The 15,951-nt window shown below is 39.0% G+C and overlaps 1 long non-coding RNA gene across 1 annotated transcript; it reads left to right on the top strand.

Moving 5' to 3' along the window:
• The first annotated feature begins 356 nt into the window (after positions 1-356).
• Positions 357-8,405, top strand: LOC131279711 (uncharacterized). The gene is made up of 3 exons (XR_009187138.2): positions 357-2,634; positions 3,674-3,734; positions 7,802-8,405. It is a non-coding gene; the product is annotated as an uncharacterized lncRNA (long non-coding RNA).
• Positions 8,406-15,951: the final 7,546 nt, after the last annotated feature.

The following is a 15,951-nucleotide window of genomic DNA, read 5'->3' as shown; positions in this document are numbered from 1 at the left end:
AGAGGGGCACGTGCGGCGAGCGGGAGCGACGACCCCGCGGGCTGCTCCCGGCTCCGCGCGTCCCGCCACCCGCGTCCCGCCGCCCCGCCATGAGGTAGACTTTGGCCCCTCTGTCAGGACGCGTCAGGGCTGGTCGCGTTGACATTCAGGGCGGCTGGCGGCGCGGGCCGGGGCGCGGGCGGGCTCTCCCTCGCCGCGGGGCGGGCGGGCGCAGTCTGCCGCAGCCCGAGGCGCCGACTGGCGCGTCCCGCAGGTCGGGGCTCTGCGGCCGCGCGGCGGGGCCGGTGCGGACAGGTCTCCCTCGGCTGAACTCCGCGCACCCTCCCAGCCACCCCCAACCCGGTTGGCCTTTGCTTGCCTCAAACTTTTTTTTTTAATATGCTTTTTTTAAAATTCCGATTTTCTTGGTTTGCATTGTTTCGATTTGCTTCGGAGACGTTTTCCTGGCCCCACCCAGAAACCCTGATCCGAAAGAGAAAAAAATGACTGAATCACTTAAGAGTCCTGAAGGCTGTAGACCTGGGACGTGGCAGAGCTGCTCAATCACGGCTACAAAACGCAGGGTGTGGTGTCTTTCTTGACAGGGAGGTCCAAATAAGAGCCGCTCTCGGGGGAGAACAGCTTTTGATCAGAGTGACTCAGAATGGATAAAGATGCGTTTTTGCTCCTTTTTACCCCACATGCTACGTTTTCACATGGTGCGAATTCTTGCCCGCCGCTCTGAGAAGTGGTTTGCCCAGCAGTAGAACTTTGCCCTCAGTGTGGTTTTCACAAAAGTCTTGTTCTGGTGCTTTCAGTTTTTGAAGAAAGAGCTTTCCCATTCGCCCCTCCCGGCAACGCACACAGACACACAAGGCTTTTAACCGCAGTGGTATTTTACTGCTGACAGATGAACCAATTTTTCACTGATTTTCAGTTTGGGTTAAGAGACTTAATTAATATCTGAGCAAGTGGAAGATGGATCCTACTGGTTTAGTTCATTCAATAAACACATATTTATTGAGCACCCTGTTATAGTTGTTTGGGATACACGAGTGAACAAAACAGGCAAAAAGCCCTGCTGTTATGGAGGTTACATTTTAAGGGTGGGGGAAATAGTAAAAACTAAATGTACTAAATTTAAAAATTAAATAGGATGATAAAGTTGATAGGGACAATGGAAAAGAAAATAAATCAATGGAGATGGGGAAGACTACAGGTAGAATAGGTTTGAGGGGAAAGTTGAGTTCAATTTTGGACATGTGACGTTTGAGATATCTATTAGAAATACAAGTGGAGCTTTTGAGCAAGCAGATGGAGTCTAGAGTTAAGGAGAGTGGTCCAAGCTAGAGATATAGGAGAGAATTAAAGCCATGAGACTGGCCAAGATCACCAAGGGAGCGAGTATAAAGAGAATAGAATCCAGTCTGTGCTTCTGTCTACAAATGATCCTTCCACTTGTGTGCTAGATTCCAAACCCACTATTCTTCTCAAGGACAGCACTCCAGCATTCTCCCTTCTCACTCCTATATTAATTTTCCCTTCTCTTTTGGATCTTTCTCATCAAATATTTCTCCCAACTTTTTTTTCCAACCTACTTTTGACTCCACTTACACTACCAGTTACTGATGCATTTTGGGGCTCCCCTTTGCAACAGAACTGCTCACAAGAGTTGTATCTACTAGCCATCTCCAATTCCTCTCCCCTTTTTTCTTAAATCCACTTCAGTCAAGTTATCCCACTGTTGTTCTCCTGGAAGGTTACCATTGGTCTCCATCCAATGATCGATTCTCAATCCTCACCCATTTGATCCGTAGGCAACATTTGACACAATGAAGGAGAGCCAGGAGTAAAATTCCTCAAAAGCCAAATGAAAATGTTATATCAGGGAGCACAGACCACTCTTCTATGGAAACAGGTGGTAGGGGTAGTGGTGGCAGTCTATGGAAGTTCTCTTCTGATTGTTTCAATTTTCTCGGAGACAGGAAGCTGAGAGGAGGTGGGGAAGAGTAATGGAAGTTGGAGGAGACAAAAGAAGGTGTGAAATAGTCATCTAGAAGAATGGGAGAATGAATGGACTAGGAGACATAGTGTGCTTGCTGAGTGTCATTAAGGGCCCACTTGAGGTTCGAGGTCATGAATTTAAGTGGGACATGTCGGGGGAATGTGCCTTTTTTTACTAGCAACAATTGCCTGCCAGGATGCCTGCTCAGAGTAGGCTGAGAATTCAGTCAGGTTTTACCAAGAGAGTAAGAGCCAGAAGAGAGGAACTAGAAGCTGAAGATGCATGCAAGGTAGTGATTATGATTCGCCATGGAGTTTAAGCTGGATGAAGAGAGAAAATGGACAAGGAGGCATTAAGGACAGTGAACAGGTGGTAAAAATCAGTAATTGCAAGTCCTTGTAGGGTTGAGGGATAATGGGAGTTAGGGAACAAGAGGAAATGATCTGGAAAGAGGAGAAGTGTATACAATAAGGAATCTGACCCCATTTTTTATATTTGCTAACAGTTTTCAAGTTGCCTGTCTGCTCTCCCCTACTGCCCCACATCTGGGAAAGCTGGTAAGAAAGTTCAGGAGCCAGTGGTAGAGGGCTCTGAGAAAACTCCAAGTACAGCAGTATCCACAGAGAAGAGCCAGACTTTCATTTCTGGTGGTAAGGTGTATAAACAGAAATTACAAGGACAAAGATTGAAATTACTGATAAGAAGTAATTGTTCAGTTTCCATTTAACATCAACAAAGATTAAATATAGTTAATATCCAGTTCTTATTTGAATGGGAAAAGTAGTTTTCATTTTCAATTCAAGCTTGGATTAATTCTTTTTAAAAATTTTTGATATTTGCCAACAGTTTTCAAATTGCCTTTCTCCTCTCCCCTACTGCCCCACATCTGGGAAAGCTCGTAAGAAAGTTTGGGAGCTTCCTTCTTTGGTGCCAGGGCAGAAGTTCATACCAAGCAAGACCCAGGCTGTGTAAGGGAACCCTCTCGCCCTGGCCTCAGCTCCTAACCACCATAAAAACTCTAAGCAGGCAGTTGGATTGCTAATCTTTCTCTGCTCACTCAAGCCATTTTTGGACTTGTTTAAGAGCCTGATCTGCTTTCCCTAGAAATCTTCATTATAAGATTAAATATGGTTAATATCCAATTCTTATTTGAATGGGAAAAGTAGTTTACATAATTTTAATTTCAAGCTTGGATTAGTTCTTTTTTTAAACAATGTTATGGTTGTTTTTGAGGTACTGGGGACCATGGATTTAACCCAGGACCTCGTATGTAGGAAGCCGACATTCAACCACTGAGCCACATCGGCTCCCCTGAGTTGGTTTTTTCATCTGTTTTCCTTATTGTTGGTTTTTTGTTTTTTAAGGAGGCACCGGTAACCGAACCTGGGACCTCCCATGTAGAAAGTAGGGGCTCAACCGCTTAAGCCACATCCCCTCCCCTTAGATTAATTCTTTTGCCATAACATGTCTCAGAAGTCCAAGAGAGAAATCTGGGACTAACATAGCCCCCCACCCCGGGTCCTTGTTGGGGCCTTGTTATAGGCAGATATGATGAGGTCTTCACAAGACTTTTGGCTCTAAATCCACCTCAGTGCATTCCAACATGGATCCAAGCTGATTGGCCTGTGGAAGATTTGGGTTGAATATTTTCTGCCTGTCACTTTGCCCTCTTCTTCTCTTTTGTTGCAGTGATTCTGCCATTCTTCTTATCATACACTGGACCTAGCTTCCAAACATCTAAAGTGAAAAGGTAACCTACAGAATGGGAGAAAATATTTGGAAATTGTGTATCTGATAAGAGTTTAATATCCAGAATACATAAAGTACTCTTACTGCTCAACAAAAGACAAATAACCCAATTAAAAAATGGACAAATCTTGAATAGACATTTCTCTCTCTCTATATATATATATATATATATAAATATACACAAATGGCTAATAAACACATGAAAAAATGCTCAACACCATTAGCTATTAGGGAAATGCAAATGTAAACCACAATGAGATACCAGTTTATATCCAATTGGGTGCTTATTATTTTAAAAAATGTAAAATAACAAGTGCTGACCAGAACTTGGGGAAATTGGAACTCTCATACATTGCTGGTGGAAATATAAATGATGCAGCTGCTGGGAAAAGCAGTTTGGCAGTCCCTCAAAAGTTAAATATAGAGTTACCAAATGACTCAGCAATTCTACTCCTAGGTATGTACCTCCCAAAAATTGAAAACAGGAACTGGAACATATGTTTGTATGCCAATGTTCATAGCAGCATTATTCGCAATAGCCAAAAAGGTGAAGCAAACTGCATCCATCAACAGAAGACTGGATAAATAAAATGTAGCAGATACATACAATGGAATACTATGCAACAGTAAAAAGGAATGAAGTTCTGATACATACAACATGTTTGAACCTTGAAACATTATGCTAAGTAAATAAGCCAGACACAAAAGAACAAATATTTTATGATTCCACTTATGTGAAGTATCTAGAAAAATCAAATTTATAGAGACAGAAAGAAGATTAGAGAAGACAAATTTATAGAGACAGAAAGAAGATGCAGGGAGGGTTATTGCTTAAAGGGCAAAGAGTTTCTCTTTTGAGTGATGACAAAGTTTTAGTAATGGAAGGTGGTAATGGTAGCACAACATTGTAAAAGTAATTAATACTTAAAAATGGTTTACAACCCATATGGTTGTATTCTGAGGTGCTGAGTTGTGGTCTCTTAGTCATCATGTTGATCTTAGTCAACATAACAGGGCCAAGAGTCTGTTTTCAATTCTTTGGGGTTATATACCTAGGAGTGAAAATGCTGGATCATTTGGTAATTCTATACTTAACTTTTAAGGAACTGCCAAACTGTTTTTCACAGCAGCTGTGTAGCAGTTTGATATTGTTTATGAATTCCAAAAATAGACATTGGTGGGCGGGGACTCACAGAGAAAATGACATGGCAGAGGAGAAAGTTGTAGTTTTGATATGGAGCCTGGGGAAGACAAGACATGGGGAGGGAGGATGGAGTAGAGTGTTTTGAGCGGGAACCCCAGGAAGTAAACACACAGGAGAACACCGAGGAATAGAGATGGCTCCGTAGACATGGCAGAGGCCCAGGAAGAGGGACAGCTCCTGATGGTCATGTTTGTTTTGTAAACTCACAACTTCTTAAATAAATTTTTTTAAAAAAATACAAAAAAACCCACATCCTAATATAGACATTTTAATGATTTCTATTTTAATTTAAAATTTTAACTTTTGAATATGTAATACACTCGCCTGGTTCAAAAATAAAAACTAAATTAAAAATATACATTGAGACATCTTTCTACTACACTCAGGCTTTTCTACTTTGCCTTGCCCCAGCTTCTCATAGATAATCACTTTATTAATTTTTAATGTATCCTTCCAGGGCCAGGGCAAGTGTTTGTTTATATGAATAAAAGTAAATATATATTTAATTGAATACTATTTTATCCTTCCTTTCTTACATAATAGATGTATTACCTTATTATGTTTTTTAAAACCACAGAATGAATACCTAGCTACTTATTAGACTAATGAAAATGTACTAATTAGACCAGGAACAGACCACACTCCTGATAAGAATTCTTCCTTTCCTTTTCCTTCCTTCTGGGTTGGATCACAGAATTCAGCTCATATCCTTCAGGGATATTCTGGAACCTGTTGTGCTTTTATTGCTTTGAATTGGTTACCAGTGAGTGCAAGGCCCCAAATGGCACCCTAGGGAGACACATTTTGTTTGGCCCAACCAACCTTTACAAGTTGGGACATTTTACCTAAACCTCCAGAATCATGCCTCTTTTGAAAATCAGAACATTTTCTAACCAAACCTTTCATTCAAATGTCAACAGGCTGACACGGATGATCGGTACGGGGGCTGCATGGGGCCATGTTCTATGGTTTGCCACAGTCCTCTCCACTCGCCAGTTTTCTGACCCCAGCCCCTAACACTCTTTCCTGTCTGATTCCTGCAGGCCTTTGAATTTATGACCTCTGAATTAAAGTCATAGAAAGGGATTTGGGAAAGCAGACTCAATCAGGAGCTTCACTGAAACCTCCAAATGGGAAGCAAGAAAGGGAATGATAAGGAAAAGAGAAAAAAGGAGGAGATTAGGTGCTGCATTAATGATTCAATTTTAAAAAGAGTCTACGTTTTAAAACAAACATGTTTTACATGAACAGGACAAGTGAATTTCTTTCTTTACATCGTGTAACCTACACTGACCTTCTTTTGCCACTAGATGGTGCAGCATTTTGGTAAGGCAAGGGGGTGACTCAAGTTGCACCCAGGAAAAATGAAATCTGGATGAATTTTAGTCCTGAGAACACAGGCTAAAATGAGAGGCAGAGCTCTCTTCTATCTTCTAGGAAAAGGCAAATTGGATATTGGAATTTAAAAAATACAGTGGTTCTCCAATTTTCCACTAACACCACCACCAAATATTAAGACTCGATTGTTCCTAAATGTTATAAAAGGGTGTTCAGTGTATGGAACACAAGAAACTTAATATGAAGTGCAGCAGGTATTTTGTGTATGGTTTTAATATGGTATGCTTTTTAAAAAAAGGAGTTATTGGCCGTTGAGGGCAATGGTTTGTTCATTGCTCTGTTCCTAATACCTAGACAGTAACTGGCATTTGGAAGATAATTTATAAACATTTGTTGAAAGAGTGAAAGAATGTTTGAATAAGTGAAGTTACCAGGAGAATAAAAGTACAAAAAATAGGTGTTTTTGAAAGAATTTATTTATACTCTCCCCCTCCCCCTGCTACCCCCATTGTTTGGGCTTGCTGTCTGCTCGTTGTGTGCTTGTCTTCTTTTTAGGAGGCACTGGGAGCCAAACCTGGGGACTCCAGGACTTCCCATGTGGAAGGGAGGTGCCCAACTGCTTGAGCCACATCTGGTTCCCAGAATAGGTCTTTAAAAATGTTGTTAACTTGAAAGCAACAGTCAAAATCAGAAATAGAAATCATGAATGATACAATCTTAATGCAGTTCGTTATTCTTATTGGTACATTCTCTGAAGGAATGCTATTATTTTTTAATCATTTCCCAAGAAAAGGAACTGCCTATAACAATTTGATGCTAAGATTTTTCTGAGTTGAGGCATAACACTATAATTCTGAAAAGTGAAAGTCTCCCTCAAAAACAGTGCACTAAAAGACATATTGAGAATTCACTGTGACTGCAGCAAGTGTGGCAGGGGGAACATTGCATGAAACCTGGGAATTATTGAAGGGATCATCTTATTATGGTGGGTTACAGACTTTGGCAGGGTATAAACTTGCTCTGAGACCTTCTGAGAATATTTTTAGGCTCTGGCAATACTCTCAGGGTTTTTGCCTCCACTGATCGTCAGCTTCTCAATATTCAAACGGCATATGACAATATGGCGCAATTTTGTGTATATGGATATACCCTATTCTCTACAGAAGAGGAAAACTACAGAGACATAATATAGCAGGAGATGCCCTGGAAGCACCGCCAGAGCACCATTCATTGGATGATTTGTAGTGTTTTCTTCCTCCTCAAGATCAGACCTAAACACTTCCCAATTCTCTTGAGCATAAGAATTACCATCCAAAACCAGGAAACATCTGATTCGTTCAGATGACAGTAGAGATCTTAAAGGACCCAGATGTTTCCTCGCTGATTATTCCCAATATGATCCAATGGGAACCAATGTAATATAAATTCAGAAAATGTAATAGGGATTACAAACGTCTTATGGAGCCCATCCATCATCTTTTCTTTTTGCTTGTTTGTTTGTTTCAGTGTTTCTTGTTTCCTTGCAGTGGTTAAGAGCTCTATATAGCCGTCCGGGAAAGCTTGTGCCCGTCCCACGTGGGACCCAGCCCCACAGCAGTTGAACCCAAGGACTTCTGCAGTCCACCGCAAGATCCCGAGATGCCCCACTACGAGGGGTGCATTGTTATGGCTTCGGAGAGTTTAATCAGGCTGTGGAGCAACACAGTGGCAAGACCATTTTTGCCTGCTACACAGGTTCTAAGGATGCTGGAGGGAAAAGCTCGTGCCGGCACTGTGTGCAGGCTGAACCAGTCATATGAGAGGGACTGAAGTACGTCAGCGAAGGATGTGTGTTCATCTACTGCCAAGAAGGAGAAAGACCTTATTGGAAAGATCCAAATAATAACTTCAGAAAAAACTCGAAAGTAACTGCAGTACCCACACTTCTTAAATATGGAACACCTCAAAAATTGGTAGAATCTGAGTGTCTTCAGGCCAGCCTCGTGAATATGCTGTTCTCTGAAGATTAAGAATTGATGATGGCAATTGTACCTTGATTTCCTGATCTTGCTATAGTTTAAACAAAACTGCATACTAGCTTTGAATTCATATTGGCAATAAATGATGATGTTGTTTTTTCAAAAAACCTAACATATGTCTAAACAAGAGTGCTATGAAAAATTCTCACTAACTCTAAAAAAAAAAAAAAAAAAGAGCTCTATGTATGAACTCCTGGAGACAGGTAGACCTGGGGTCCAGTCTTGACTCTGCCACTCTCTAGGCAGTTGCTGCTAAGTCGTTTAACATCTCTACATCATCTTCAGTGACAAGTTGTAAATAAACCTGTTTGAGGATTAAATGAGGTAATATGTTATAAAGTACTTAAGGTCTTCCCCAAAAGCTTATTAAGGTAAAAACCCATTTTTGAGTTATCAGGGAATGATCCTTTCCACTCAAATTAATTTTCTTGATAAAGAAAACTTGTCCCCTTATGCACCAACTTCAGTAAAACTTTTGACCATTGTTACATTAAGCTATGTCATCTGTGTCTTTGTCTTGTTAAACAAATTGTAATGAACATATAACCTAACAATTTGTTGATGCTGTAGGATCATACAAAATAGAATCACCTACATGGAATCTCAGCAGTAGGCTGGATATGGTGCAATAATACCAGAGAGAGAAAGAGGCAGTCTTTAATTCATGCATTGAGATAGGACTGGAATTTGGGAGTACTGACATGCCAACAGGTGCTCAAAATATTTCAGGGTATCAGGCCATAGCTCATGAAAGCAGCTGTCAAAAAGAGCCCCAAAGCAGCAGGTAGACAGAACAGAGAGAGTGAAAGAGTCCAGAGGTGGATATTACTCTGGAATTCAGACCAGCGGGTTGGAGGTAGTAAGTGAGAGGTCTCTGCAAGGATAGGCAAGTACCACCACCTGTGTGCAGAGTGAGGCTCCAAACAGAGGCGACTGACTGCAGTATGAGGCAACTGGAAGGTACATTTTTAAACAGGGGCCAAGAAAAAGGTCTGGTTATAAGAATAGCAGCACAAGGAGAGAGCTAAAGTTCAGAATCTTGTCAAGGACAAACCAGTGGCAACAATGACTTGACCCTCAGTCACAGAATGTGGGGCTGGAGTTGGTTAAACATCTTTCTCAGGTGGAGAGAGGTGATACTGTGAAATTGCACAGCCAGAATTCTATCACAGGCTGTCTGACTCCCTACATATATTTCTGCTGCTTTGCTCTGTTCATATTAAAACAAAGCAAAGGTTATACTATTCTTCTGGCAAATATAGAAGTGACTGGATTTGCTATTACTTCTGAGTCTAAGGAAAATTCCAACTGTACAATTCTGGAGCCACATAATTCATAATCTTTTAAGAGACAAGAATAAGTTACATCTTTTATTCATAAGAAAAACATGCTTCTAGCACAAAACTACTTGCTATATATATGTACCTTAAGGATGAACTCTCTTAAATTCCTACAACCTAGTATTAAATCTTTCAAAAGGAGCCAGCTTACCCTTATAAAAATAGCACAATTAAATTAGTTTAAAATTAAGCACTGGTTTCAAATTTGGGATACTAAAGATAAATTCTCTGTTATAAATGTTTGTGAATGTTAAAATATTTTACTAATTTTTAAAATTTAAATTCATATATTCAAAGTTTTATAATAAGCTAAAAGCATTTAATTAAAAGAAGCAAAATTTTCTTGATATGAAAAATAGAGCATTATTAAGGATCAATGATGTATCAGGATTCTTATTTTAAATTCTTCTTAATGATTACTATTTTATTTTATTTTATTAACTGTATTACCAATAATAAAAAGCTTTCTATTTTAATTCAGTCTTTTCACTTTATGTTCTCCATTATTGTCACTCAGAGATGTAGATCTAAAGAATGCTAAATTCACTGCCACTGTAATCCTTCATTCTCCCTTTCCAGAAGGATATTCCTATTGATTGCTCCATTTCAAGTCCTAACTATGTAATTTCTGAGACTGTGAGCAGTGGTGGTTCTTTGGGAAGTGGGTATCAGTGAGGCCAGCAAGGACGGAGAAATGAATCAAGAGGTACAAAAGAACCAAAGGACAGTGAAAAATCGGTGGTCCAAAAACCAAAGGCAGGCAGAATTCAGACGGTACCAGAAACTGAGGAAGCAGATAGCCCCAAAGAGACCAGAAATCCCAAAAGAATCCTCTGGCAGGTGAGGAATGCCAAAAGCCAGTTGGAACTCAGTGACAAAAAGAGTGGTCAGGAAGGAAGAGCACATCCTCAGCAGGAGGTCTAGGTAGCAGAGGTCAAGCACACCAGCAAAGAAGTCTACAGGGAAATCTTGGTTCTCAGGCTAAATTGTGTACAGTTTGGGACTGTGCCTAGAAGTAGAAAAAGGACACCTAGATCCCCAAGGAATATGGAGTTGGGCCAAGCAGGGCATCTTCTCCCTTTTCCAGCTGTTAAAGAATGGTTTTATCTCATCTGAATGGTTTGGCTTCATGACTAGTTAGCAGCTACTTTCCTTCACTTTTGGACACCTTTATTCAGATAAGAATTCACAGCACCATCCGTTGCTTTCTTCCTAGGTAAGTGATTAATCAGTTTCCACAGATGCTTTGCTGATTCAACTTGGCAAAGAGTAAACTCAACCTCAGGACAAGTTGAGAGCTGAAAATAGAGCCTGCCCGTTGACTCAACAGGATTGGAGGGCTTGCTTCTTAATAATCCCACACCGAGTTAGAACTTGTCATGTCCAGGACATTCTATTCCATTCCAGTGTGGGTCTGATTTTGTTCCAAAGGTGGTTTTCTTATTAAGACAGAAGTCCTGACAGCTGGTACTATGTTTTACTCCCTCTTTACTGATATGAAAGTCTGGGGACATTTCCCTTCTCTTTATAAAGAGCAGGTCTCACAGAACCCACCCCCTGTCAAGGCCATCTGGGCAAATACAACCTTTTATCTCTCTCTAGACAGAAAGTTTTATCTGTTTCACTTCCTTCTTCGAAGCTGAGGATGGGAACCATCTCAGTCATTACTTTGCTAGGTAAAAGACTTTCTGCCCCTGCCTTACGTGACAGGGTTTATAACAGCAGTGAGGGCATTCACTTAGAAGATGAGAGTCCTTCTGCATTTGGTCCATGGAATGGGGATTGGTGGACCTAGTTTTCACCTGAATTTGAATCCCAACTCTTTAATTTTCTAACTATCTGAACTTGGATAACTTACCTAATCTCTGGTTTCTTCATCTGTAAAGAAGGAAAAGTGAGACATAAGTCATGGGCTTGTGTACATAAAATAAAATAATACAATATAATATGTGAAAGTGTCGTGAATTGCAAGAATTCTGTGGGCATTAACAAAACTCTTAAGTGAATGTCTTGGTACCTGAAGGAGGGTATTCTCTAGGCTATCAATCACAAGACTGTTATCAATCAAAGGATTATTTGCTTATAAGAATGCTTTTTCATAGTGCATAATTTGATTTTTTAGCAGTTTTACTGAGATAACATTCATACTCCATACGATCCATTCAAATTGTACAATCAATGGCTCTCTATAATCACAGAGTTGTGCCTTCATCCCTAAATTTTAGCACATTTTCATAACTCCAAAAAGAAAAGCCCCATACCCCTTATGCCCACCCATTGTTGACACTTAGCATTGGTGTGGTACCTTTGTTACAAATGATGAAAGAATATTAAAACATTACTGTTAACTATATTTCATAGTTTGCATTAAGTATACTTTTTCCCATACCACCCTTTTATTAGCACCTAGTAATAGTGACATACATTTGTCATAGTTCATGAAAGAACATTCTTATATTTGTGGTATTAACCACAGTCATTGTTCCCACAAGTGTTCACTGTTATACAGTCCCATCTTTTATCCTCTACCTTTCCTTCTACTGACACACACAACCATAAACTTCCCCTTTAAACCACATTCACTTTCAAAGTGTATAATTTGATCTTTAAAAATCTCCCTAGGGATTTTTTTTTCTATAGATGGCTTTCCTCTTGAGTAAATGGTAATTTCCAGCATGTTGGTCCCTAAAAAGAGTTTATTTTAAATCTGTTTTCTCAGTAAGTAACTCAGCATCATTGGGCATTTCAGAATCAGTTTTGTACCTGATAAAACAGGCTTGAAGAGTTTGAGTCATTTATCATAGTTTACATGGTTATTTGTTTGTAATGATCCAGTGGCACTCCATTTTTCTTACGATACCCCTGTCTACTTCCCAGACTCATTTGGTACCATTTTCCCCCAAATGTTCTGCATTTAGCCACTGTAGACATTTGATATTAATGATGAATTCCAAAAAGAAATATTGGATTATGTTTGTAAACTGATCTTTTCCTCTGGGCATATTAGATTATATTGGATTCTTAGGTTTACTTGATTAAGTAATTATATAAACCTCTTGTGCCAGTAGATAAAGGGCATGGCAAAGGACAGAGTTGGAGGGTTTTTGATGTGAGAATTTGATGCTGAAGCCTTAAACTAGAGCCCCAGGAAGAGAGGAACCCTAAGCCTGGAAAGAAGCAAGCCCTGGGAAGAGAGGAAGGAACACGGGAAGCCTGAACCCTGGCAGACGTCGGCAGCCATCTTGCTCCAACATGTGAAAATAGACTTTGGTGAGGGAAATAACTTATGCTTTATGGCCTGGTATCTGTAAGCTCCTACCCCAAACAGACACCCTTTATTAAAATCAACCAATTTCTGGTATTTTGCATCAGCACCCCTTTGACTGACTAATACAACCACCATCTTCTTTCAGTTCCTCCATTGCATTCTACTCCCTTCTGCCATGTGGCTTTTGTACATGCTATTCTCTCTTCCTAAAATGCTTACTGCCTCTTCCCATCCCCATCCTCAAACTCCTACTTATCCTGCAGATCTCATTTCAGGGACATCTTAAGCATAGTCAACCCAGAATGGATACCCTTCTATGAAAGGAAAACACCTAACCAGTGTGCATATCAAAATAAAAACTTAATAGGAAACCATTCAACTTTTGTATGAATATGAGTCAGAAAATGCAAAGCCAAAATTTTCTTCAGTTTCCATTATTGGGTCCATTCCAACACACACAATGGGCACACAGCACTGAATTCTCAGCAGGAAAATAAGTTTTAATAAAAAAATTAGTAAACATTTGCAAATATTCAAACCACACATAAAGTCTTCCTATTCCAACCCTGCCTATTCTCACTGACTCTGAGTAAGCACTATGGATGGTTTTTTGTGTCTTCTGCCTGACTTTTGTTTATGTATGCCTTAGTTTGCTAGTGTGCTAAGACAAATACGACACAATGGGTTGGCTTTACAACAGGAATCTGTTAGTTCATGGTTTCAGGGGTTCTCATTCAAATAATGAGAAAGCTCACTGTCTTAGTTTGCCATTGAGCTGCAGATGTAAAGTATCAAAAATGTGTTCATTTTTATAAAAGGGATTTATTTGGGATGAAAGCTTGTAGTTCTGAGGCAATGAAATGTCCATATCAAGGCACCATCAGAGATACTTTCTCACAAAGTCAGTTACTGTTGATTCTGGGGTCCCGCCACATGGCAAAGATGGCTGCTGCTCTCTGTGTGTGATCTGATTGTTGATCACTGCTTTTGATCCCTGGTAGGCCTGCATGGAGAGCAGCAATTGTTTCCACCGCCACAGACATAAATGGCAGAGGAATCTTAAAGAGACAGCATCTTTCTTTTCCCATTTGAGAGCAAAAATAGTTTGGAAAACATGCAAACTAATGGCTCCAGTACTCACAAAGAGGAAAAACAACAGCAATCCCAGAAGAGTGGGAGAATTAGATTTCTAGAATTACAACAATGCAATACTCAGAATGTCCAGTTCTCACCAAAAACATGACAAAACACACTAAAAATTAGCAATGTATGGCCCATTTATAGGAAAAAAAGAATTTGATGGAAATCATTCCTAAGGAAGCTAATACATTGGACTTATTAGTCAAAGATGTTAATTCTACTGTCTTAAATATGTTCAATGACTAGAGGAAACCACGGGCAAAGAACTAAAGGGAATTGGGAAAATGTTGTCTGAACAAAATAAAGAGATAGAATAGAAATTTTATATATAAATATAAAGAAACCAAACAAAAATTCTGGAGCTGAAAACTACAATAATTAAAATTTAAAAAATAACTCACTAGAGTAATTAAAAAACATGTGTGAACTTATCCAGTTGGAGGAGCAGAAAGAAATAAAATGAGGAAAAATGGACATAGGCTGAGGGACTTGTGGGACACCATCAGGCATACCAACATATGCATCATAAGAGCCCCAGAAAGACAAGAGAGAAAGGGATAGAAAAAGTATTTGAAGAAATGATGGCTGAAACATCCCAAATCTGATTAAAGACATGAATATACATATTCAAGAAACTGAACAAACCCCAAGAAGAATAAACTGAAAAAGATTTACACCAATACACGTTATAATGAGCTTGTCAAAATCCAAAGACAAAGAGACAATTTTGAAAGGTGCAAAAGAGAAGCAATTTGTCACATACAAAGATTCCTTAGTAAAATTAACAGCCAATTTATTATTAGAAATCCAAAGGCAGTGGGATGACATGTTTATAAAGTCCTTAAGGAAAAAAAACAACAACTATCAATTAAGAATTCTATATCCAGCAAAGTTATCTTTCAAGGATGAAGGAGAAATTTAAACATTTACAGATAAACAAAAACTGAAGGACTTCATTACCAGAATATCTGCCCTACAAGAAATACTAATGGGAGTCCTTCAGGAAGAAATAAAAGGACACACAAACACAAAGGACACTAGACAGTAACTCAAAGCCATGAAGAACATTGTTAAAGGTTACCACATAGGTAAATATAAAATCCTGTATTATTGTACTTTGGGATTATAACTGCCATTTCCCCAATATGACTTAAAAACAAGTGTGTAAAACAATAATTAAAATATATCATAATGGGCATAAAATGTCAAAAGTTATAATCTGAGAAAACAAGTCTGTCAAAGGGGAGGAATGGAGATGTATAGGAGTAGAGCATTTGTATACTACGGAAACTAAATTGGCGTTATTCAAACTAGGTTGCTATTAGTTTAAGATGATAACTGTAATCATAAAGGAAATATTAAGGAAATAACTAAAAACATAAAGAAAAGGAAATCAAAATGGTACAAATAAACAACAAAGTACAAAAAAAGGGAGGATAATAGAGTAATTGAGGAACAAAAAACCATATAAGACAAACAGGAAAAAAACAAGCTAAATGGTAGATATAAATCTTACATTATTAGTAGTTACTTTAAATGTAAAGTAGTTACTTTCTAGTCAAAAGGCAGAAATTGGCAGAATGGATAAGAATAACAACAACAACAAAAACCCATGACCCAACTGCCTGCTGTTTGTAAGAAACATATTTTAAATTATATATGGAAAACTATATACTGATAAAAGGATCAATTCATCAAGAAGATATTACCTTTATAATCATATAAGCACCTAACAAAGCTTCAAGAGCTATAAAGCAAACATTGACATATTTGAAGGGAGAACTAGACAGTACTACATTACTAGTAAGAGACTAAATACACCACTTTAAGTAATGGATAGAACATCTAGACAGAAGACCAGTAAGGAAAGAGAGAAACTCTAACAACACAATGAATCAATTAAACGTACC

Source organism: Dasypus novemcinctus, chromosome 9 (genome assembly GCF_030445035.2).
Source record: "Dasypus novemcinctus isolate mDasNov1 chromosome 9, mDasNov1.1.hap2, whole genome shotgun sequence".
NCBI lineage: Eukaryota > Metazoa > Chordata > Mammalia > Cingulata > Dasypodidae > Dasypus > Dasypus novemcinctus.
The sequence above is the reverse complement of the archived record's forward strand: the minus strand, read 5'-3'. Positions and strand labels throughout refer to the sequence as shown.